The sequence below is a fragment of the Pinus tabuliformis genome, chromosome 1_2 (genome assembly GCF_031772625.1).
Source record: "Pinus tabuliformis cultivar Carrire ecotype Pingquan chromosome 1_2, CPIR1, whole genome shotgun sequence".
NCBI lineage: Eukaryota > Viridiplantae > Streptophyta > Pinopsida > Pinales > Pinaceae > Pinus > Pinus tabuliformis.
This window is the reverse complement of record NC_142298.1, coordinates 1,282,517,474-1,282,544,902: the sequence shown is the minus strand read 5'-3', so window position 1 is coordinate 1,282,544,902 and position 27,429 is coordinate 1,282,517,474.

Below are 27,429 nucleotides of genomic sequence, written 5' to 3'. Positions count from 1 at the left end.
ATCCAACCTCTGGAAAGCAGCATTCCAAACTTGGGGGGTATATCTGCTGTCACAATATCCATCATAATGCTCTTCATGGGAAGTTGAGACAAAGTGATCGCTAGGTCCTTGATTAATCCCAGACATTTCACTTTTCTAGAGTCAAAAGAAAACAGGTCATGATAAGGCTTGGTAATGTCAAGACCCAATTCATCCATGATAGCCTTAGGCATTAGATTATGGCTCGTTCCTGTGTCTAGAAGGTAGTTATGAAGGATTTTTTCATGAATGGTTAGTGAGACATAGAATGATGGGGAGCTGTCTTCACACTTTTCAATCATTGGGCTGAGAATAACAATTGGTTTGTCATCTTGTAGATTTACATAGTTAGTGGAGGCTTGGATGGCTTTAGGCTCAAGGGCCTCGAGGATGGATCTTTTGAAGGACTCATTCTTCACTAGTTCAATCAACGGTATAGGTATTCTCAGCTTCTAAATTTCTGATTGAAAACTAAAAGGAGAAGGAGACTTGTCAAGGCCTCTTACCTCGTGGGTTGGAGCTTTGAGGATGATGGGATCAACTGCTGGTCGCTTCTGCTTATTATCTTGTTGTACTGCAGGGACAATAGCTCTTTGAACAAGAGTTTCCTTGGCATTATTCATCTTCGACCTTAGATTATATCTGTGCTGATCTTCAGTTTGCAGAACAGCTTCACCGTCCCACTCTTGGCTGATCTGGTCATTGAATAATGACTTTTCATAGGCAGCTAAGGTCAAAAAGGAGGCACTTCCTTTGTCTTCCATACAATGGATCTCATCATCTTCTTCAAACTGCTCTTCTTCCATGACTACGTTCTAGAAAGGGGTCTTCACCCTTTGGTCTTCATTGGCATCTTTGCTTCTTTGCAAAATCTGCAACTGCTCATTAGCTCTTCTATATGGATTTGGATTTCTAAGAGAAAAGGTGTTAGGGCTTCTTCCTTTCCTAGGGTGCTACTCAAACTTTAATTTGGATATTTCAGAGGCTAATGACTCTATCATCTTGGTCATTTTATCTATCTTGGGATCTGAAGATGATGAAGACTCGCCCCTCTGTCTCCTTCTATCAACATTCCCCTTGAGCTTCTCTGCAGCCATGATGTTTGATTCTACTTCCAAGGTTGCATCCTGCATATCAGCCAAAGTAGCACACTACCTTTCCCTCAATAGTAGACAAAAGTCATAATCAAAGGCACTGGCATAGGTGAGTTTGGCAGAGGTAGTGGTGGGTTTTACTTCAACTGGTATTTTGTTGTACATGCGGTTAAATCTCTTATTGAAATCAGACAACAACTCGCCATTTTCCCTCTTTAAGTTCCCAAACTCGGTGTGGTAGTAAAGTAGATCCTTCTTATCCCCCCAATGCTTTAAGAATGCATCATCTAAAGCCTAAATATTTGCTATAGATCTTGGGGTCAGTTCTCTTAACCATTTTCTAGCCTCTCCATCTAGGCTTTGGACAAGGACTCTCATCCAGACATCATCTTCACTAATGTCCAGGTTATCAACATAGCTATAGAATGATTCAAGATGTTCTTCAGCTGTAACACCTTTAGTCCTAGTGAACCTAGGCCTATACTTCTAATATTCTCCAGTAGGCATGGCATTCAAAGGAGTGGGTAGTATTAGAGGTCCATACCTAGTAGCTATGATTCTTTCCATTTTGGTAGGTGCTTGTGGGCCTACCATAGCTGTGGTGGCTATAAGGGTACTGGGAGTCTGAATGACAGAGGGCTGAGGAGTGATTGATAAGACTAAAGGAATATGATGGATAGGAGGTGAGGTTTCCTTTGGGCTTACAACAAAAGGAGAACCTAAAGAATAAGGAGCTTTATGAATTTCTGAGATTTTTTCTTCACTACTAGTATTAGAAGCTATACTCTCAACATGTATTTGTTCTATTACAGGATTTTCTTGAAGAGATATAGAATATTGTTTATATTTACTAGAACCTGATGCTCCTTTCTGCAATACTTTTCTTTCTTTGATGATTCTTTCAAGATTAGATATTGGGTTAGCTTGTGGCTTCTGAGGATTTCTCCGAGTATGCCTCACAAATTGAGCCAAAACTATGAAGTGGAGTCGCCAAGAGGTTCTTCCTTTAGTAGAGTCGCAAGATAGATGATTACAACCGAAAATGTGCCCAGACTTTTTCTATCATCAAAGTTGGTTCGATGTCGTCTCCCAGGGAAGTTGAGCTTTAGTCTCCTCTCCCCGGCAACGGTGCCAATTATGTTATCACTCCAGGAAACTATCCTAAGTTGTAGCTCGGAGATGCCTGGTAACATATAATCTTCAATATTGTTCTCAGAACTATTGGAATAGATGAAGGTTTGGATCAAGTCAGATAATCGTTTCAACTCTGTTTTTACTCAAGACATGCATGAACACCCTCAGCTTTACAAGGCTTTAGACCACTAATGCTCAATAGTTTATAGATTCAATGGATAATGGATAATATTGATTGTACCAGTAGATGCATACATAAACACATATGAATGGCTAGCTACATGAAGTAAATGAAGCTTCCAAATCTAATTTATCAATGCAGAGATAAGATGACAGTTATCTGGCATTAGATACAGAACAAAACATGAATAACCTATTCAAGTGCAAGCTTAGAACAAAGGAGAAAATGGGAATTGAACATATAACAGCAAAAGAAGCTTATATTGCTAGAATGAATATGAGAAGCTAGAGGAGCAGAGTCTCCACAGTCTCCGAAAGTTGAACCCTTCATACTTCTAACTTTCAACCATTTATAGGCTTTTTTACAATGCTGCTGAGCTCTCAAAGGCTCAAAGTGTCTTAATCTATTCTCTTTGTCTTTAATGACTTGATGCCTTGACTAGGCACACATGGGCTTAGAGGTTTCCCCTCTAACAGCAGAGTAACCTCATTTTGGTAATTTGCTGCGCTAGCAGGGAGCTCGCTCATGCAAGAGATGCCCCACGATCACTTCTATTGGTTTTGACTGTGTTGCGCTGCTAATTCTCCATGATCGCTTCTGTTTTGGGCTGCATCGTGCTGTGGCCCTTTTTTTTCCCTTTCCGACCTCTCTTTCCCGGAAATCTATCTCCCAGCCTCTGTTATGTGGTGGAATGGGTCTTCGGGCCTTTATAATCCCTTTAAATGTTTCCAATGATTGTTTTCTGTTTTTACACAGAAACGTTGCAACACTATGAAATCCCGCCCATCTCTATTTATTTCTAACTTCAAAAGTCCTAAATATGGCCTATTCCTCTATCAGGTCTGCCCTTAGTCGCTATCGCAAGTCACAAATGGTCTGTTCCCAATCTTGCCTTTATATTTTAGAAATATGTTAAAACATTGGAAATACATTTAAAAATGGCTTTGGCGGACCTGAAAATATTATATATTTTCATTCCCGAACCCTTTTGGGTCTGGGTCTTATCACATTAGCACTACTCCAAGGTTCCCTTTGTATTTCGTTAAATAACTAAAAACTGCGAAAATGCATTAAACATGGCCTTCTGAGGATCTCAGATTTTATATATTTTCATTCTCGAACCCTTTCAAGTCTGGGTCTTATCGCATTGGCGTTGCTCCAAGGTTCCCTTTGTATTTCATTAAATAACGAAAATATGCGAAATACATTAAAAAATGGCTTTCTACGGATCTCAAAATCTATGAAATCCTAATTATATAACCATCGGGTCTGGTTAATTGTGCCTCTATGAAACTCCGATGCGATATCACGATGCGACTAGTCACAATCGCATATCGCTCATGCCCCGGGTCAATAAGCGCTCCTTGTATTTTCCAATAGCGAAACCCCGTAACGTGGGCCGTCGATCTACGCCCTTGATCGACTGTCCACATTGAATCGCCAATCACCATCGCAAGTTCTGCATGGTCTGCATCGATTTCCACTATCTGCCTGTGCCGATTGCGATTGCCGATCAAATCTAGACCGTTGATCAGCCAAATCAAGCAACTGCTGTGCTTTACACTGTTTATGCCTCCAATACTTCATTTTTCACTGATTTTATGTGTTTTTTCCTCCCGATAGTACTTTTCAGCTGCTCTAAGGGTTATTCTCCTGTGTTGGTTTTGATCTTTGGCATGATTTTGCTAGGTTTTGAATACTTAGAGAGCATATTTGGACCTATTTGAATCAGGGCCCGATGCAATTACAGATGTGAGAGTAATATTTTGAAGTCTGGCTTATGGCCAAAGCAGAGAAAGAGGAGATGTGGCCGTCAGAGCTGAAGCAGGGGACATTTCCGCTAAAAATAGCAGCACTGCACCTCAAGGGCTAACAGTTACCAAGTTGGAAAGTCTGGGCTTGGAAGGAGGAACTCATCCCCTCTTAGTTTGATGGTGCAGTGATTCGCCTCTTATAAGCAAGGGACAAATACGATATATATTTGAAGGTGTGCACACTTTCTCAAGATATAGAAGAAGTGGTCAATGTTTTTGAAAACTAATGGGGAGTGACTGTAATTACCTCTCTCTTCGAGAATGAAGCAGGCTAGAACAAGGAGGGATACCATTTTCATCAAAATTTGGCATTCCCATGGCTTATATGCGAAGGGGAACCAATGAGTCAATGGACCCTTTGGGTCGAACTAGTTTCTCCTCCACGTATGGCTCTCATGCAGTCTTAAGAAAAGTATTCTATGCTTTAATACTCCCACTTGAGAACATGATACAGTGTGATCGGTCTAACATTTGCTGGGAAGAAAGAAAGAATCTAGGTGTTCCATATTCAAGCTCTAGGGGTCAATACCAATTCCCACTTTGTTCTCCCCTCACAATTGAAGGAAATTTAGAGAGAAATGAAATCAAGTAAAAGATGAAACAACAGTCAGATGACATTACTTCCTCCATGAAGAGCTCCTGAAGTAGAAAGTTTAGATAACTCATTTAGTAGACAAAATGGACTATATCCATTACCATTATGTAGACCCAAAATCTTAGAGAAATGAATAAGAGAATCAAAACACAACTAGTAATGTGCTTGATGGATGTTGGCTTCATGGGCCCTGACCCAGGTTCAGCGTTAATTAGCCAAAAAAATCCCTACACTACTGGCCCTTTTGGCATCAGCCTGGAGAGCGCGGACCGAAGTCTCACCCAAAGCAGTATGGGGGGATGTTGGAACCAAGTTTCCGCAACCTAAGATGGTCGTGATGTCATTTTATACCCTATTGCCCTACTTTCGTGGAGGTCGTTAAGCCTTAGGGATCTGTCAGTTTACCTGGTATTCCGCCCTTCAGTACCTCCGCGAAGGTGTATGATTGACCTTCGCATAGCCCTAACCCGTGGTCTAGGTACTTTCACACAACTATGAAAATGCATTGTATAGGTTCCTAAGTTATCTCAAGTGTTTTACTTATCTTTCTAATCTGTCACAAATAGTGCCGCATAAACTGATATCCTTACTTGTGTTCAATTAACTGATATAATCATATATATTCATGCATCAAATAAAGATTATAAATTAAACCCAAAATGCAATATAATCATATGCATTAATAGGAACTAAATACAAAGTAATTGCAAAATACTTCTCTTTGTTGATATCTTCCAGTTTCATACAGACTCTATCCGCCCTGCGCACACAGCTGCAAGGGTTTGCGCACTCAGCTATGGACTTCCACCCTAGGCCTCTGCGCACTCAACTGCAGAGCCTCTACCTACCCTAACACCTGAGAACACTTAGACTTCTCTTCTCTACTTCGCTACTTTCTCTTCTTGCTAACTACTTAGAGCTTACTTTCTTAGCTCCTTTTTATACAATCCCATGGTCTGCAGACCATGGGTGGATCTTTACAGTCAACTTTACACTTTACAAAATAAGGGCGGACAATCCTTTATGACTCTTGACATCTTCACACTATGCGACCACAAAATGTGGAGACTTTACAACTTTATTACAAAATTGCCCCAAAACATAGCTTTTAGCACCAGAACTACCCTTGGGGGAACCTGTTCCCAACAGGCCCCCAACAAAAACATGGTGACTCGCCCTTAAGTCACTCTGTGGGTGCAAAGATCTTGGCATGAAGACCTCCCAACTCAACCTGTATGACGGCAACCTCGGTGGTGCACTGTGTGGCCGACTGCTTCACTTATTCAACCAACTACTCTGTTGTTGGTCCTGAACTATCAGCTTGAAGCTTATTCTTAGTTTCTTGCAGATTAGCAAGCTTGCATTCAATGGAGGTCGTGACCGAATAAGCTTCATCCAACCAGGGCTTCAAGCGTGCCTTCAGCACTGCCTCTTTGTGTTGCATTGCATCTACCTATTCCTTCAATGTTTTGGCCTCCTGCAGCTTTGCTAATATCTATGTGAGAGCGACAGTGCGCGATGTACCTTTTACTTCATCATAGCGCTACTGAAGTTCTCGTGCCTCTATCTCCATCTGTTGTACATTAGGATCCTCCTGCAGGCTTGTCAGGACCTCGAACGACTACTCAAAAAGTCATGTGCAGTCTGCTACTCCACTATCTACCATTTTTATCGCTTATGTGACAGTGGTTGCGCGTTGTTCCTTTACTTCAAGCGGAGTTGAAGGTTGGGCCTTCAATTGTAAATCTGCAACCTGTAGGTTCAACTCCAGCTGAACCTTAGCCAACTCTGTGCGAGCGTCATGCACCCCTGTAGCAAGCTTGCGAACCTATTCATATGCCTTCAACATCTTCAGGAATTGCTAATTCGAGGACCATTTGGCAGGCTTCCCTCATAGCCTTGATCATGCGCATATTTTTGTTAGTAAGCTCCACCATGGAAGTGAGGGCGGTGTCTCACTGTAGGGCCATCTTCACATTATTAATCTTCTTCTCATTGATTACCTGCAAAGCGTGTTGTTCGCTGGTCCTTAGCTCCATGATCACTCCGTCCTGCAGTAGGTGGAGCACCTCGCCAGGGAGCACTGCCAAGTTCAACCCCACTCCCTTGAGGGCGATGATAGTGGGCTTGTTAACTTCATTTTCTGTGGTGAGTGCTCCATCCAGTAGCACTATCTCTCGGGAGTCCTTTGCACGCAACATCTTGGTAGCTTCTAAAGTACCAATAGTGAGGTTGGTGGACACCATTCCAACTTATTATGCATGGATTTGCAACTCATACAGACCCATCTAGATGGCCCCCAATATTTTTTGTTGTTGCTGCTCAAATTGCTGCAGGACCTCCGCGGTGACCTCCCCCATCGTGCCTCCAATGTCATTCAAATCTTCCTCTGTGAGGGTGATTTGGTCTAGTGACGCCTTAGTAGCCTTGGATTTCTTCTGTGGCCCCACTTTTTCTTGTTCTCTTAGACGTTTGATGCAGTACGACGTCGTCTACGAGTCCGCTCCATGCTACTCTATTTACTCATCTGTTTCTTCCTCTGTTTCGGGTGAAGGTGACCTCAGACCTTTATCAGATCCAGACTGTGCTTTTCTTATCCGCTTTTCCACCTACTGGGGGCATCGTGCTCTTCCTGGGCCTTGTCAGTGGACTCCTTCTTCCTCTTCTTGGCTAGTTACGCTATCTTGAGCTTGGACACCTCCTTTTTGCGATGCGCGGCAGACTTGCTCGACCCCCACCGCGAAGTCTGAGGCAGTGCACCACTCTACCAGCTAGTGATAAAGAACTGCATCAATTGCGTCATTCGTTGCCAAGTAAGGGAAGTCATGCCATGTATGCTCAGGGTCCTTTTGTGCCCTGATTGATACGCACTGAAAGTCTACCTTGAACTTCACGTACTCCTATAGTTTGGCAAACACAGTAGGTGACAATCACGTTTTACGATTGATAGCCATACATATGTTCATTTCCATCAATATCCAGAAGATCTTGCTATCCTTAATGTGTTGAGCATCCTTGGTCGCCCATAGGAAAGCATACTTCACTGCTTCTAGTGGGTCTGGCACGACCGAGGGAATCGATTGTCTTCCGGAAACTCCCAGGCTATCAGCACAATGGACAGCAAGAGCCACACATAGTGGAAGGTCTTGCTGAGCTCCTATGCCTTGCGGTAGTTCACAAGGAACTCATTGCAGAGGTAACACACCCAATTAAACTAGACTCCTTCAGTGCATTGGGCCGCTAGCATGACGACCGGTGCCATCACTTCATCTACGTGACACTTCCTCATAACGTTTCCTGCCAAAATCTGCATGGCCACCTTGACCGCAAGTTTACAGATACTTGAGATGGTGTAGCCGCGTGGCTTCTTCATGAGCTTGAATTTCTCCTTCATAGCCTCTGCCAGGGCCTACTTGCCATCTTTTCTGCCAAACATCATGGCTGTATTTTCCCCTATATAGGGCAGCCATGTGATCTTATGGATCAACCTATCGGTAATGGGTATCAGCTCCTCCAGCCACAGACATCCATCATGCACCAATAATAGCAGCTTCTTGATGACCAATACTATAATGGGTGTGCGATTGTAGTGCGTCACCCATAGCAGGTTGAGTAGACTTGCCTTGTCTACTCCCCTAAGCCACTTCCGTGGTTCCAATTCCATCATCTCGTTCATTGTGTGAAGAATGTGGTGCATTAGCTATTATGTTGCCAAGTGCGGGAACTTTTCATGGTCAGCTAAGTCCCAATCTTCCAGTTTCAATAGAGGAACCCACCCCAAGCGTGGTCCTTCAAAGACAATCTTGTCTGGTAGCAGAGGTGTGTACATGGTGACCTTGCTTTTGTTAATTTCCTTTGGCACCTTGGTCTTTCCCTTGCGTGGAGGGATGTACTCGGGAAACTTAGTGATAGGGTCAGAATCCTCGACTTCAACTTCCTCCACTTCCACCCCCAAATCCTCATCATCCATCGGGATGTCCTTAATTTCAACCTCATTCGGCTCCAAGTTAATGGTTTTGCCCTTTTCCCATGCGGTGGGCTTGTCCTTCTGTGGGTTTCTTCTAGGCGACGTGCACACCGGTATCGCAACGGGCTTGCCCTTCTTATCCTTCGCACTCTCCTTGGTCAGGGTAGGTTTTTGTCTCGGCGTCCATGGTAAATTGGGGACTTAAGTTAGTACCTCTACAACCTCTGGAGTAGCTCCCTCTGGTTCCGTAACAACATCCAGCACAGCCCCCTCGGCTATCACTACTTCAGCATCCATAGCTTCAAATCCTAGGATAAAATCACGGATGAAATTGCGGTTGGACTCTAGAAATCGATCAAACACAGGGAAGTCAAGCAATTCTTTGAAGAATGTGTGGGTCATGCACATCTGAGAGCTCACCAACTCAATGTTCAAAATGCCAAGTGTTTTTTATAATTTATAGGCCATTTTGAATTCAAATCCAATCGTTCCCCCCACATTCAGTTTATTAATGCTGGATTGGCGGAAGATTTCTAAGGATCATACCCATAAATTCTATCTTAAATGTCAGCCGCCCACTCCATTTGGCCGCATATTTATCATCAAATCATGAACAATTACTTTATCTATGACTTTTCGACTGACCTGCATGATTTCTCTCTGTGTAGCGCAACTCACTCCGCGCTGTCGTGAACCCTATGGCATCTCCTCATTCCGCACAATCCTCCAATCACGTAGTTCCCCAACCTGGGCAGTGTAGTTTATAGTCTCGTGCCTCCTTTCAACTGCCTGGAGCACTAAGATTATGCTACCTTCATATAGTCACCTGGCCGGATCACTGGTGTATGGCTTTAATCAGTTGCCATTCACCTTTCCTGGGAAGGGATATCCATTCAATTTAACCAACTGAACTGATCCACTATTGGTAATCTCCTTAATGGCATAGGGCCCAGCCAGTGAATTATGAATTTCCCTGGAAATTTATCAAACTTTTTGTCATATAACAAAACTAGATCATTTACCTTAAAGGTGCGCAGCTTAGTGTGTCTGTCATGCCATGCTTTTTCGCGCTGCTTTTGGACCTGTTGGTGAAATCCAACCATAAATATCTCTTCCTCAAGCTCAGCAAGTTGCACAAGAGTCTCTTCCAAGGCTCTGTGATCCGTCATACCCATGAGTGCTGCTATGCGCAGACTAGGCACAATGTACTCCATGGGAATCACTGCTTCAACACCATATACAAGCCTAAAGGGTGTCTGTCCAATCAAATTTTTGCATGTCGTCCGATAGGCCCATAGTACTGCGGGTATGCACAGGTCCCAATCGCTTCATTGAGCGTTGCAAACCTTGGTCAGCGCGTTCTCCAGTACCTTATTGAATTCTTCCACCATCCCATTAACCTGTGGGTGATAAGGCGTGCTTTTCTAGTGATATACCTAAAATTCCTCCATCAACGCACTGATAATTTCATTCAAAAAGTGCATACCATGATCACTCATCAAAATCTTTGGACACTCAAATCACATCAGTACATACTCAAAGCGAAACTTCATAGCGATCACACCTGTGTAGTCCTTCATAGGTTGTGCCTCTACCCATCGAGTCAAATACTTAGTCGTGATGATAATGTACCGCACTCCCATCTTCTTCCCTTGGGGCTGAATGGGTCCCACAAAATATATTGCCCATTTCTCAAAAGGTTGTAACGTCATCAGTGGGTTTAGAGGCAGCTCATCTCTCCGCAATGGCCTGCTAGTCCTTTGACACACATCACACGCCTTGCAATAAGCTTTTGAATCCTGATGGAGGGTTGGCCACCACAACCCTGTGTGTAGAATCTTCTGTGCGGTCAATCTTCCTGCATAATGGCCTCCCACGGCGCCCCCATGAGCATCCGCGAGGATACTACTTCTTTTAAACTTTGGTACATACTGTCGCAATACTTCATCAGTCCCCATTTTGTACAAATGTCCGACAATGACAGAAAAGTCTGCCACGTGCACCACTAAATCCTTCTTCTATTGGACGGTGTAACCTTCCAGGGTAGTTCTTGTCATTAGGAAGTGTATGATGTCTTCAAAGTGACCATCTGCAACGTGCACTGCAAATAGCTATGCATCTGGCAATCCCTCCTCCAAATTAGTGGGCTCTTCCCCTATTTTGATGCACAACAGATGGTCTGGTCCCGCGTTCAATCATCCAGGATTCACAATTACTTCAAAATCATAGTCCTGGAACAATAAAAACCACCTATATATTCTCCCCCTCAACACAAGCTTATTAACTAGGTATCTCAACGCAGAATGATCCGTATACATCTTAAAATGTCCACCCAACAAATAATGTCTAAACTTCTGGAGCGCGTATACCATGGCTAATCCTTTGTGTTCGGTGGTGGAGTAGTTCTTCTTAGCCTTGGATAACCTCCTGCTTATGAACACTATAGGATGGTCTAATTCTCCTTCACCAACCTGTGTCAGTACTACTCCCAGTGCTATACATGATGCATCTACATGTACATGAAACTCCTTCTTCCAATTTGGGAAAACTAAAATAAACACGGTGACCATTTTTCCTTTCAATACATCTAAGATATTCTAACATTCCTTGTTCCAACATAACGTGACATCTTTTTTCAACAACTTCTCCATAGGTACGGTGATCTGGGTATAGCCCTTGATAAACTTCCTGTAGTACCCAGTATGTCCCAAGGTTTCGCGAAGCTGTTTCACACTCCTCTGCACCTCTAAGTTAAGTATCACTGCAATCTGGTACCTTCGACAAGTATCTAACATTAAGCGCAAACTGACGCATGGCATTTTATCAACCCAAACATAGTCCAGTCATCAATGGACACCTCCAAAAACTTATGAATGAAGTCTTTGAATGCAGCAATGACTACGCACGAGAAAATCGTAGGCCCATTCTTTAATTCGAAAGGCATTATAGTGTACTAAAAACATCCCCATTCAGTCGCGAAGGTTGTCTTGCTACTATCTTCAAGCATGATTTTGATCTGATGGTACCTAGAAAACCCATCAGTGAAGGAGTACGCTTCCTGGCCACCTACATTATCCAATACCTCATCAGTGAATGGAGTAGGGAAAATATCATGCACGCAAGCGTCATTCAACTTCCTGAGACCTACACATATCCTTATTTCATATTTCTGCTTCTTTTCATGTACCACCATTAGGCTTACCCAATCAGATTCTTCTACGGTCTCAATGATGCCTGCCGCGAGCATCTTATCCAACTCCAAGTGGACCTTCTCCTTATACTTCGGATTGAGACGGTAAGGTCTTTGCTTAACCAACTTTGTGTCGGGTTTTAACATGATATTCATAATGCCCAGGTCTCCTATTATCCCCTTTAACTCTGTAAACTTGGAAGGGAAAAACTCCTGGTATTTGTGGAGCAATTCGGCGACCTTATCTACCATTGCATCATCCCAGTAATCTCCAATATTCACAAATTTGGGCTCCGCCTCCGTACCAATATTTACCTGCTTTGTTTTTATGGCGCGGTCCTCATCTTCTTCTTCAGCAGTCACGTTATAGCATTCCAGCACGTGGCTCAGCTGAGTGGTTGAATCGGGTTGAACCAGATCCAAAGGATCCCACGGTATCCTAAAGATTGCTGCTTTAACTTCTGGTAGCGCTTCGTCAATACAGTCAAACCTGTCTTCGAAGTTGAACATCATTATGAAACCTTCGCATAGAATATCCCATTTGCATATGCCATGGCGGAGCTCTTCCAAGTACCATTTCATCGGGATGACATCCAAGGTGTGACAGAACAAGTGCACCGATTCAAGTTGGGGCTTCGCTCCATAGGCCTTAGCCCATTTGGCCAAGTGTGTGCACAGATCATCCTTTCCATCATACTTGTCTATCATTCGTACCTTCGGCTTCCCAAAGCATGTTCTCATCATCCTCCTACACTCGTGCCAATCATCAAAACTACCCTTGTGCATACCCCACCATCTCGCGGGTGTAGCATGCAGTGCCCTATCCAAAGCCTAGAAGTGTTGCTTCTCTGGTACTTCCCTCTCAAATGCATCCAAAAACACATCCACATCATTCAATCCATCATAAGTGGGCATATTTCTTACCTCTGACGGCACACAGTGCAGCGATCGGGTCAATATGTTATAGCTTAGTGTGGTTACTTCATGTAGCCGATTCTGCCAATGCTCTAATTCTTCATCCGAGTCTGAGTTGTAGGAACTCTTACGATCCCATGTAATTCGTCCATCCACTATCGGATTCACCCAATCTTGGTCTTGCTCTTTTATCATATATATGCAGCCCAAATCATCATTGCTTTCATAATCACGCACTGGTTCAGTATAGCACGATCCTTCAGCAGGATCTAGGGTTACTATTATGCGAAGCAATTTCTTTGAAAATATCATCTTTTGCTTTTTTAGGTTAATTACCCCATTCATGTCAGTAGCCCAATCAATGCCAAGGAGCGCAGGGTAGGGGTTGCTTTCATCCGCAATTTCTATTACTTCAAAATCAACCAATGCGCTCGCGCCTTCAGTATCTACAGTTACTCCTTGAAGTACTCCCATTGGGATGATATTCTACTCATTTTCCATCCTTAACTTAATCAGAGACCACTGTAGCATGGGTCTCCCCATTCGCTCCCAAGTCTACTTTGGCATAACGTTCACGTCTATCCCAGATCCAGAATAACCTGATCCATTTCATATTCTCCTATCTGTGTGGTGAGTCTCATCTCACACCCTGTCCTTGCTTTATGCTTGCCAATCTTCCGTACCACGCACAGTTCACCCGGAGCATTTCTGGAACATCTATTTATAAGTTCCTGTAACCCCTTCACAGCCTTGCTATCGCGCAACAACTTCACATAAGTCTCTAGAAAGGTCGTAAGCATAGAAGGGTCCATTTCCTAAATAGGCTTATCCCGGCTCCCTGAGGTAGAGGCCTCAGTGGAGCTCTTTTTTGCTTCCATGAATGTTTTGCATCCACGCTCCAAATCAAATTCAGCCTCCTTCGCCGGAGCTTTGCGAAACCATGCACTATCTTCGGGCTATTTCCCCTTATTTTCACACGTTGTAATTCCACTTCAGAGCACTATATTCACATTTGGATCCTCTTCGTGAGGCTCAACCTTTCATCTGTAGGTTCTGAGTTGGCTGCAGTGGTAGCACCCCTTTGTCGCATATCCTCACTATCAGTGTAGGACAGTCCTCCATCTCATGATCAAACTGAGCGCAATGTTTGCATGACGGACACGTTGGGTTAGTGCATTCACGGGCATAGTGTCCTAGTCCTCCACAATTGTAATAGATCAGTTGTCCCTAACCTCTACCAGGTCCTCCTCCGCCTCAGCCTCGTCTGCACCCTTGAAATCCTATTCGCACCATCCCAGCACTCTGGTCAGGAGGTCGCATTTCTGCCTGAACTCTATAGGCAGTTGTTATGTCCATCATCAATTCATAACTTCAGCAATTGTGCTCATCATGTCCTACCAACCTAGAGAAGTTGCAGAACAGTTGTTGCGGTGTTTGTACAAACTTCTGCAGCAAATGACAGTTATCAGTTGTATGTTTCTCTACTACCTGACATATAGTGCACCACAACGCAGGCCCCACTCTCGATCCTGCTTGGGCTTCCGGCTTCAAAGGCATCGTTCCTCCTCCTACAATATAGTTCTCAAATACCGCGCAGTGGTCCTTGTCATGCCCCTGACCTTTACATTTCAAGCACCATATCTCTTCGCACGCCTCTGGTTGAATTGTTCTGTCCTGCTTCAAACTTTGCATTTCGAGGAAAATATTTTGCAACTGCGCATAGATCTGTTGAACCCCCAAATTTGAATCTTGCATCAGTGTTTCATGCAATCTTATAGCAATCTCCATGGCTTCTGCCTGAATCGTAATCTTCTGTTGTGACAATGCAACCCTTAAGTGAGGTAGGAGTGAAGCCACGAACCACTCACAGTGTTGTCCATCTGTTAAGTTCATATTAGCTTCACAGATTTTACACTTCAATATATGATCCAATTCCCAAGGTGTCTCGCCTGTTTTCATTGTGATTTCCTTGAACCTGACAATCTGTGCCTAGGATTTAGGCCTACTGAACTCTTTATTCAGCGTGGTCTGGATCTCCACCAACCCAGAATTTGGGTTATCATTAGGGTACTTGATGTACCAAGTTCACGCGCGATCCTGTAAAGAACTAACCAATGTTGCCTTCTTCACATGATCGTCTGTGACGCCCTGAGATTCCCATATAGCTTTTACGACGAACTAGAACTAGTCTGGGTCCTCATTTCCCAAGCCTTTAAACACAGGTAGCTTCAGTGAATTCGCCACGTTGAACTATGGTGGAGGTGGTGGTGGTGTGGGTGAAGTCACAGGGGGCGATGGTGGTGAAGGCAAAGGTGGTGGGGGTGGAAGTGGTAGTCACGGGAACCCTCGTTTTATGAACTGAACTATACTTCGCGAAGAATCCTGTGCTACTCCCTCTTCGTCAATCAAAGGAGGTGAAATCAGTGGGCTATATTCAAGACCCTTTCTTCCTTTGTTCCTATAAGTCTTTCGATTTCGCGTAGCTCTGAACATCAAGGTAGTTGCATAACCCATTTTTCGCATAATAACATCTTAATCCAAGTATTTAAAGACTTCAAGTACTTACCTCATGGACCCTTGAAAAAGCGTCGCTCTGCCTCACTGTAACTGACTGAGGTATCGACCATGAATTTAGTCACAAACCCTCCTATGATACGATCGAGCCATTGATCGACAACATGGTTGATCTTATCCTCATAAGCTTCTAGTCTTTGTACTAACTCTGGGGTCCACACAAGAGGACCATCAAGCCTCCACCTTCCTTGGCTATCCGCTAGCTTCGCGATCCACTTGTATAACTCAACTGGAAAGGAACAAAAAAAGATCTCATGGATTTCTGTATACAGGTACCTGTCTAGCCACTGTTCCTTTGTCAGTCGTGGATCTCTATTCACCTGCACCACGAATTTGTGGATATTCTTATCCAACCAGTCTTCGATCTCTTTCTTAGTCGGATTCTAGTAATACGACATCACACATCTCTTATGCAGATTCTGGTCCCAGCATCAGATCCATTTGTTGGCTTTGTGGGCCCTAACCCAGGTTCAGCATTAGTTAGCCAAACAAATCCCTACACTATTGGCCCTTTCAACATCATCCCGTGGAGCGCGGACCGAAGTCTCACCTGAAGTAGTATGGGGGGATGCTAGAACCAAGTTTCTGCACCCTATGATGGTCGTGATGTCAATTTATACCCTCTACCCCTACTTTCATGCAGGTCGTTAAGCCTTAGGGCTCTGTCAGTCTACCCTATATTCTGCACTTCAATACCTCCACGAAGGTGTACGATTGACCTTCACGCAGCCCTAACTCGTGGTCCAAGTACTTTTGCGCAGCTATGACAATGTATTGTATAGGTTCCCAAGTTATCTCAAGTGTTTTACTTATCTTACTAATCTGTCACAGTTAGTGCCATGTAAACTAATATCCTTACTTGTGTTCAATTAACCGATATAATCATATATATTCGCGCATCAAATAAACATTATAAATTAAACCCAAAATGAAATATAATGATATGCATTAATAGGAACTAAATACATAGTAATTGCAAAATACTTTTCTTTATTGATATATTTCAGTTTAATACAAACTCTATCCACCCTGCGCACACAACTGCAAGGGTCCGCGCACTCAACTACTGACTTCCACCCTAGGCCTCTGTGCACTCAGCTACAGAGCCTCTACCTACGCTAAGACCCGAGAACACTTAGACTTCTCTACTCTACTTCGTTACTTTCTCTTCTTTCTAACTACTTAAAGATTACTTTCTTAGCTCCTTTTTATATAATCGCATGGTCTGCAGACCATGGGTGGATCTTTACAGCCGACTTTACACTTTACAAAATAATGGCGGACAACCCTTTATGAATATTGACACCTTTGCACTCCGCGACCAGAAAATCCAGAGACTTTACAACTTTATTACAAAATTGTCCCAAAACATGGGCTTTTAGCCCCAAATATGCCCTTGGGGGAACCCATTCCCAACAATGGAACCTCCGACAAGATTTCCACCTATTCGCAAAGTTGATTCATGAAAACACCATGCAAATGTATTTTGGTTGATTGCAAATTTTGTAGAATTTATAATTGCAGCAACTTCTATTTCATCTATGATCAGAGTAGACATGTAGAAAAAAATTTTGAATCTCCATCAAGGATGTACTTCGAAAAGATAACATCTTTTTATTGCATGTCAAATTCTCCCAAGTTTCTAGCTATGTTCAGGGTGCAAATTTCATAAAAATCCTACTCATCTTTGTTTTAAAAAAATAATGTAATGTTGCTACAAATCCTATCAGATATGGAAATGTTGCTACAACTTGGACCAATTGTTATACATGTAGAGAGATACTATGATTGAAATATTAGGGAGTTCCAAGAACTCAAATTGGGATAGATCACTCTAGATGATTATGCTAACAAGTTCATAGAGTTATTGAGATATATATTATTTATTAGAGATGAGGAGATGCGGATAAAATGTTTTCTCAATGGGCTTAGAGAATCCTTACAATATCATATTGAGTTTGAATAATCGTGACACTTGATGAAACCCTCCAAAAATCCAAGTATTGTTATAATAAATTGTTGGTGCTTTTTAGTTTTCGAACTAGGTTCTTACACATGATGGGACCAACGAAAACCTCACTAGGTACCAACTCTTTTTAGCAATGCCTACAAAACAAGTGAGGTCTCACCCAACACACCTATGGTGGGTTGTGAGAACCAGGTTTCTATAGCTATAAGGGAGAAGGGAATTCAATTTGGGATATCATTCTATCACGCCTAAACTCATGTTTATATTTGAACCCCACTTACATATACTTGAGGAAAATGCATAACTTTATCAACATCAAGAACTTTAAAATAAAGGGGTGCATAATTACTTTTGGCAAGAAAATTCATCCATTCAAACATTAATATCGCAGACAAATTACTCATAATAAAATAATCATGAAAACATAGGACAACATATATGCAAAACTCCAACGATTATTATCATTACTAAAAAAGAGTACTAGATATAATACATAGGATCTCACCACAATATTCTTGTCAGCTCACCAACCTAATTTAACAATTTCATAGTTATAATCATTAGCTCAATACCCAACTGACTAACTAGCCAACCAACCCCAATCTTGTCAATTCCTACTGATTTATAAACAATTACATAAATGAAAATACCATAGCAAATACCAAGGTATTCCATTACTATGGGCATTACCATGGGCATATAGCCTACATTTTCTAAACTATACCAAATAAAAAAACACGACATTGATATTTCCATACTTAACCATTCCAGCCTAGCCATTTTGTGTGTTGTACCTTATGCATGATTTTCCACTCTATGTTAGTTCTACGCATTCTAGTAGGACTACACAATGATCTATTTCATTTTTCCTGATCACTCCCTTCTATGTGTACACCCAAAAATACTTTAGACTACTGCACTTTGGTCCTCCCAAAACCTGCCTCCAACAGGTCCCCAACACACACCTGTGGCTCCTCCCAAGCCACTAGGCCTTTTCTATTCCCATTTTCATGGGGAGTCCTTTCCATTAGTGAATCAAACTCCTGCTCCCATGTCACATATTTGATTTTTTTTTTATTGTTACTTTTGTCAATGGAAGGAATCTCTATAGATACCAAGGCACCTACTTCTACACAAAGATCTACATGCCACCCCTTAGTGCATGTAGGGTCATTTCCTTATAGATGTTGTGGTTCACACTTAATCAACCACTTTGATGCTACCATTCATAACCCTATCTCAAATATAAATCATAGGTAGTGTTGTGATAAATTATCTAACTCAACCATACCTCCCCATTTATAATATCTCTTAGAGAAGTCTTACTCCTATCCAAAAAACTCATATCCTCCTGAAGAAATAACATTTTCTCGATTGAAACTCCTGACACCTCCATATATAATAGCTTAATCCTACACTTTTTGAACCTCTAGTGATTCCTAACATTGCATCGCCCCATGATATCCACTTTCTATCTACCAATACCACACTCGATCATTCACGGTTATCATGGATTAGCAAGAAAAACTACCTTCATTATATAGGGAATTCACCACACTATAACATTTGGAAATCAGAGCTCTATAAGTACTCCAACACTGAGCAAATCTTATCTCCCTGATTCAACTTACTCAAAAAATTAATTACACTAAATGATATCTCCAATGACGCAGGTTGAGCTCAAGCATTTTTCCTAACGTCCATCAGATTTGCCAGCTCCACACCCATGATACTTGTCCACATTGTCAATTCATTTACAAAAAGGCTTAGAAGATGATGTGGCATCCTCGAGCAATCATGGCAACCTCTTTGACATGACCGAAATTGTCAACTCACCATATGTTTAGCGGCAATCCACACTAAATTGCTACAATAACTAATTGCTTCAGTCGATGATTGTGTCGTCTCCCGACCTGATTGTTTCATCACTCGACACGTTCCTTCTAGCATGGATCCTACACCAAACACTGTGTTTCTCACCCTTGTGTCACATTTGTGTTATATGATCCCTTTTGCACAACAATAATCTCTTTGTAATTCTTATACATATGGCAACTGGTTTCAACAAAAATCTCTAAGTTGATATATCCTACAACACAAAAAAAAAAACCCTGTTACTTCTTATTTATATACAAGAGAACTATTGAGAATAATTCCATCTAATGTCATGTGGAAGGCTATCTATCCATATATAGTTTCAACGGGCTCTTGTTTACATAGCCTTCTTGTTGGCTTGTTGGGGCCTCATCCAGGTTTGGATTTAATTAGCCAAACAAATCCCTGTACCACTGACCCTTTCAGCAATAGTTCGTGGAGCGCGAACTGAGGTCTCACCTGAAGTAGTATGGGGGGGTGCTGGAACCAGGTTTCCACACCCTTGAGATGTCTACGGGTTTTATTTGGTCCAAATGTTAGTCCCTTTGCACAGGTTACTTACGCACTTCCTTGGCCTTCGCGCCCTGATATATTTGCCTTCGCGCAGCCCTAACCAGGGGTTGTGGGGCTTCCGTGTTGTTGGAGAAGCGCTCTGCACTATTTCCCTAAGTCACACCCAAGATCTTACTTATCTTCTTACACCAGTTAGTTATCTTCGCGTAAATGGATGCCTTATGTTATATTTATTTATATAGCACATTCATATGAGTTCGCGCAACAAATAAATAGTAAACTTGCAATTCATACCCAATAATACATAAAATAGGAAAAGATACACAGAAATATGATAAAACTTCTCTTTATTAATGCTTCCAATGGTTACAGACTCGACCTGCCCTACACACTCAGCTACAGGGGTCCGCACACTCAACTGTGGACTACTAGGCCTCTGTGCACTCAGCTGCAGAGCCTTCTCCTACTCTACAACCCAAAGACACAACTTACACTTCGACTCAATCAATTCCTTAGACTCATCTTACTTCTCTTGGTGTCTCCTCTTACACTTAGAGCCTCGCTCTATTTATACAATCCCATGGTCCGCGGACCATGGGTAGATCTTTCAAACCAACATTACATTACAAAAACAAGAGCGGACAACCCTGGGACTCTATTATGACTTCATGCTTCGCTCCCACAAATCGCGAAGTATTTACAATGGGCTTAGTCAAAACTTGGGCTTTAAGCCCCAAAACATGCCTTGGGGGGGATTCCATGCCCAACACTTCTAATGGTCCACCATTCAACTTCTCGAGTTGTACTACACCTGCATCTGCGACAATCCTGATCTTTTATGGACCTAGCCAATGCATCTAAAGCTTCCTCAGGTGCTTTAAGAACTTACTATCATAAAGCAACACTAGTTGGACCCAAGTTGAAATTTATTTTACTTAATACATCGACCGTGTCAAGATTTAGCTTGAGCCTTATGCACATTTTGATGAAATCCCGTGATAATCCAATCCTCTTCAAACTAAATCAAATCTTCTAGTTTGCATTCCAAGGAACCTAACTATGTCATCTATGTAAAGGAAGCAATGTGTAATGTAGGTATCATAAACTCCATTGACATCACAACTTCTTGTCCATATACCAGCTGAAAAGGTGTGTGTCTTATCAAGCACTTACAAGCTATTCAGTATGCCCAAAAGTATATTTGGAATTCAAATATCCAAATAATTTATGTTTTCATTACAAACTTTAGTGAGTGTATTCTCCAAGATTTGATTAAAATCTTCCTCTATACCATTGGCTTGGGGATGAGAGGGTGTATTCTTCTGGTGATAAATCTCAAACTCCTGTATTAATGCGACAATGGTCTTATAAAGAAAATGGGTTTCTTGGTTACTCATCAAGGTCATGGGACAACCAAATCTAGTTACAACATGTTCAAACAAAAGTTGCACGACAGACTTAGCTGCAATCCTTCACTAGTGTTGCTTCATCCCACCTGGTCAATTAATTTTTAGAAATAATTATGTATCTTGTGCCAGATATATTAGTTGGTGGTTTTATGGGACCCAAAAAATATATTTCCCACATATTGAAAGGTTGTAATGTAATATGTGGGGCCAAAGACATATCATCTCTCCATGAAGGTTTTTTGACTCTTTGGCAAACATCACAATTATTTCAAAATTCCTTATTATTAGAATGCAATGTTTTCCACCATAACCTAGCTCGTAGGATCTTCTACGGAGTAGCTCTACCGGCATAATTTCCACCCACAACTCGCTCATGTTCCTTTGTCAATATCATTGGATTCATGTGTTGTAATACACACCTACACAAAATCTCGTCAGCTTCTAACTTGTATAAGAAACCCGTGATCAATTGATAGTCTACAAACTTGATGAGAAACTACTTATTCCGTGCAACACTATACTCGGCTGGAGAAACTTTGGTACTAAGGAACTAAGTAATCTCAACAAATTAGTCATTAACCATTGTAATGATGAATAATTTTCCATTTGGTAGGTTTCTTCTAAATTTCAAGCATCCTCTCTCGTAGTAATCCTAGATAAATGGTTTAGGCCTGCATTCAATCACCTAGGTTTGATGACCACTTCAAAATCATACTCTTGAAACAATAATAACCATCTACAGATGAGCCCCATAAGACAATCATATTCACCAGGTACATTAATTTTGAATGATCTATAATTTCAATACTTCTACAAGGCATAAACCATAGCCAACCCTTCACGCTCTGTAGTGGTATAGTTATGTTCACTCATTGATAACTTTCTTCTTGCAAACACAATTGGTTGATCCAAGTCTCATTCTACGGTTGCGCTAAAATGGCTCTTAGAGCGATAGACAAAGCATCCATGTGAACATGAAATTATTTTCTCTAGTCAAGAAATATTAAAATCGATGTGCTAACCATCTTCTCTTTTAAAGTTTCCAAGTCCTACTAAAATTCATCTATCCATATGAAAGGTACATATTTCTTCAATTGGTGCTCCATAAGTGCAATTACGCAAGCATATCCTTGTATGGACTTCCGGTAATAACCAATATGACCCATAATAACATGTAATTGTTGAATGGAAGTAGGAGGAAAATCACTATGATTGTGATCTTTGTAAGGTCAACCAGTAACCCTTGCTTACACATAATGTGACCCAATACAATGCCAAACAGGGAATACAAAATACACTTCTTCAAATTCAACAAAATCTACAACTGACATAATTTGTCTTACATCAAATACAATACCTATATGTGTTTTTGAAATAGGCTTAACAAGGTCCATTCATCTAGATATACCTCCAAAAACTTATGAATGAACTATTTAAAATTTGTGAACATGATTCTAGAAAAAATGGTAGGTGCATTCTTCTGGCCAAAAGTAATCACAATTTACTAAAATCATCCCCACTCCATTGCAAATGAAGTTTTATGATGGTATTCCTTAGCAATTTGGATCTAGTGATATCTAGAGAATCAATTAGTAAAAGAATACACCTCCTGACCACCAAATTTATCAAGGACATCATGTGTAAAAAGGGTAGGAAATGGATCATGTGCATAAGCATCATTGAGATTTATTAGGTCAATGCAGACCTTGAGCTCCCCCATTTTATAATTTTGTAGTACCATAGGGCTTATCCATTCTAAGTCCTCCACCGGCTCAATTATCCCAACTTCCATAATCTTATCCACATCCTTCTTTACCTTCTTCTTATATATCAGATTAAGCCTATACGGCCTTTGTTTAACCGACATGGCATCCAAGTTGAGTGGGGTCTTCCTTTCACCCAACTCACCCAATATGCCCTTCATCTCAACATATTTATTAGGAAATAAGTACTATTAATCCCTTATTACACAAACTATCTTCGCTACCATTTCATTATTCCAACACTCCCTAATCAAAGCCATTTTTGGAGTCTCTTGGCTTCCATTATTTACTTTCTTTGTTTTAATTGGCTTAGAGTAGTCCTCCATTCCCAACTCGAGTCTAGATACAATGCATTCTTCCTTAGTATCTTGGATGTTCAAGTCCCTTGGATCCTCATCACCATCAACACCCTTTGCAATATTGTAACATTATATAAACTCTCGTACCTTCTATAAATGTTCATAGGTGGGAAACACCAACGCCATCTTAGATCTAGGTCAAGATTCTGGTGAAAAAAATTTATGCTTCAACACCTTAAGTGCTTGATCCATTGCCTTATTTTACACTATAAAACTAAATGTAGACTTGAATTTCTGAGTCATCTCCTCCCATTACACAGTGCCTTTGTGCACTTCCATCTCCACATACCAATTCGTGGGAATGGTTTCCAAAGTGTGCACAAATATGTGAACCAACTCATCCTATGGTATCTTCCTTTTATTCCATACTGCAACACAACTCTTCATATGGGTTTTGGGATAGTATAGCCCTATATACTTAACTTCCTTGACCTCAAATTCAGATCAAAACCAAATACACAGTATATTCTTACATTTTGGCTAAGTAAAATCCTTATGCATGGCCCACCAACACGCAAGAGTGGCTTTCAAGGCAACATCTAAATCTAACAATCTCAAATGCTGGTACCTTCTTCTCAAACTCATAAAAAAGATACAATAGCAATTAGACCATCATACCTTGGTGGATCATGCACTTTTGTCATGTTCCATCTCACTGCATGAGTGATGTGCGTACAACTTCTGGTAGAGACTTCATGTGGCATATTATGTCAATATTCCAACTCTTCTTTATAATTTGAAGCACATGAACCAATGCTACTAGTTCACCATCTGGAGTTGAGCTGACATAATCCTCACTCCATGCAGTGATCTTGTAACTATCATCCAATGCTTTTCTATCCATATCTCCATGTACCAATCTCCTTCACTCAAATCCAACGATGTAATTATTCCAACATCACTAGACTTGAAAATCATTTGCTTCAAATTATTGATCACCTAATTGTTTAATTCCTAGTCAATCCCCAACAAAGCTAGATAGGGGTAACTAGCATGCTTAGGCCTATGGTGCTACATTTTACTCATCTTTGTCTATGTCAAGATCTCGGGGCCATGGTGGTGACGTGCTCAACCTTATCTACATAAGGGCCATAGTGGCTACAGTACTTGGCCTCAGGGATCACCATGGAATATAATACTCTGCTTCAAGGGTCACAGTAATATACAATACTTGGCCTTTATCCATGATGGAAAAATACTCCACCTCAGTGGTCACAGTGATATAAAATACTTGGCCTTCACCTTAGGGGTCACGGTAATATACAATACTCTGCCTTCGTCACAGATTGCCTAGGGATACAATGGTCTTCCTCTGTTAATATATGAAAGTGATGCTGGGAAGGGTTCTCGATTGATACTAAAGTAGTGGATTGGCCACGATTCATTGGAATAAAAAAAAACTTAAACAAACTGTGTCCTAAATATAAACCAAGCTAGAGGAACTGAACTAGATCAAACAAGAACAACTTCAAATGAAATGAAATAGTTATGATTGCAAAATGCTCGCACCAAACCACATATGAATGATCAATTTCCAAAGTTGTGTAACCAAACCATTTGATCCATGTGGATTTTGATGGCCACCCACCTATTCCACTTGGACCCCCACCATTGTCTCTTTAAGTTTTTCAGTTTCCTTAATTGTAGCATAGTTTACTATTTTTGGTAGTTTTTCGGGTCCTGGACTTCTAGAGCCGTTTTTAGGCTTTAAACGACATTTTTTTGGAAAATTCAAGGCCAGCATGGGGTCTTAACCCATGTTGGCCACTCGAAAGTTGTAGTCCTCAGATAGATATTTGTAGCGAGGTATTTTTCACGTCAAACGAAGATCATAAGCCAAAGATACAACCCAGGGAAGTTGATGTACCTATTTACCCAAACGGGGCCCATAGTTTTGGCACTTCCTCTGCAAGGGTTAGATTTTTGGATGTTTAGGGTTTTTCATTGTTTCTAAAAAATAAATAGGCTAACGAGCCTCATTATAACGCAGTTCAGAGGCATGTAGCCGCCACATTTATTCTTAGAGATAAGCTACCATCGCCCGAGCTAGTCTTATTTCCATTCTGTTTGTAAGCATATTTCAGTATTTGATAATTAAATGAAGTGTTATTTCTGCTACATCTCTGTATTTATGATTATATCTGTAATTTGTTGCATCCCTGTTTAAGTTTGGATCACCATTTGTGACGCCATATTTATAGTGTTTCGGCCATGGAATGATCGACCAATTTTGTTCCAGAGAATTCAAAATTGAAATAAATTTAGATAATCGAGTCGGGGTCCCAACAAATTCATATGACTTAGAACTTAAGGTCTTTGGATAATCCATCGATGAATGAAATTAAATATCTTATAATAGATATCAATAACATTATTTTTTAACTTTATTTTGGTGTCACTTGATTGATTAATGGATGTGTCATTACTAATACAGGGCATTATAACTTTGAGAAGATTTACCCACACTTAGTAATATGACACGAGAAAAGAAATATTTGAATGAATATAGCATCTTCAACTAAGAGTCCTAACTTAAAGACTTTATTTATAGGGAATTTAACTGAAATTCCTTTCTTTATAGGGAATTTAATTGAAAGTTCCATTCTTTATTAGGAATGTGTGTGGCCCCACTCCCCCGCACCGTAATATTTGACCAAGACCCGCTCCCTTGTGGGTTGTTCCATCAATATAAAGCGTGGAGATGGGTGCATGTAAAAGGAATATTGACTAAATCCGTCTGTCTTGTGGTTTGTTGCATCAACTAGGGCTTCGAGAAAGTGTGGAGTCATTTTAAAACGATACGTGATTATAACATCCATTGATGGGAATACATCATTGTGATTTGATAAGACTAAAAGTGTAATCAAAGCCATTTTTTACCTATTAGTGCCCAACAAGGTAACCCTTGGTAAATGAAACTATGGGATATGAAAGTGTACCATATTGAAAGGTAATATGTGTATTTCCTAAGATATTGCTATTAAAAATATTAATTTAAAAATAAATTAAATTAAATAAATATAGTATAAATATTATTTTAAATATAAAAAGGTGATTATAAGGTTATAAGACTTTTTATAATAAAATAAAAACTGAAATGATAAATAATATGTATGAAATTATTTATCTTATCATATTATTTCTCTTTTTAGTTTTATTTCAATATAAAGTTTTAATGGGTCTTAATGGAAAGTTACACCAGTAAAAAAAATGTTTAGTTTAGTGGTAGAAGTTTTTTGAGGTGTTATTATTTTAGTTTTATTTTGATATTTAGTTTTAATTTATCTCTATAGAAAATTATAAAAGTAAAAATTAGTACAAGCACATTCATAAATGTAATTGATTGATATATGTCGATAAACATACATTTGGTATACGTGGTATATATGAACCATATTAATAATTAATTAGAATTTATAAATGTATAAATAAAATTATCAAACTTTAATATTGGTTACTAAACATTCAAATATTTAATTATCAAACATTACTAATAATATTTAATATTAATAACATTGAAAAAATTCCCACAAGAATACTATGTTACAAAGGGGAAAATGTAGTGCATAACTGAAGAGACAGATTTTAAAGATCAAATGACATTTCTTTCTTCTTCTCATCGTACCATTTGATCTGTACATTCAATTGACCCACCATTCATATGTAAATAATAAATCAAAATAGAATCACAGACGTATATTCAGTGGCTTATGATAATAAGATTGTTAGTTTTTTATGATCGAACTAGCCCTCTCTACGCTACCATGTTGTGCCATCAAGAAATATGTCATTGGAAATTTGTATTACCATAGAACATAAATGAAAGAAAATCACATAGTTATTCACAATGGAAAATAAATAAAATTGATCTTCTGGGATAGATAGATGTTCATTATCACCATTGAGGATTCGTTTGCATTGTGCATCCATTGCTTGCTTTTCTCAACCCATAGCAAAGTAAAACTCCCAATTTTGTCAAAATATTTACGACGACGAAATTTGTGCCTCCACATAGCGGGCTATGAGTAAATCTATGCATGGAAATTAATCAAAGCCATT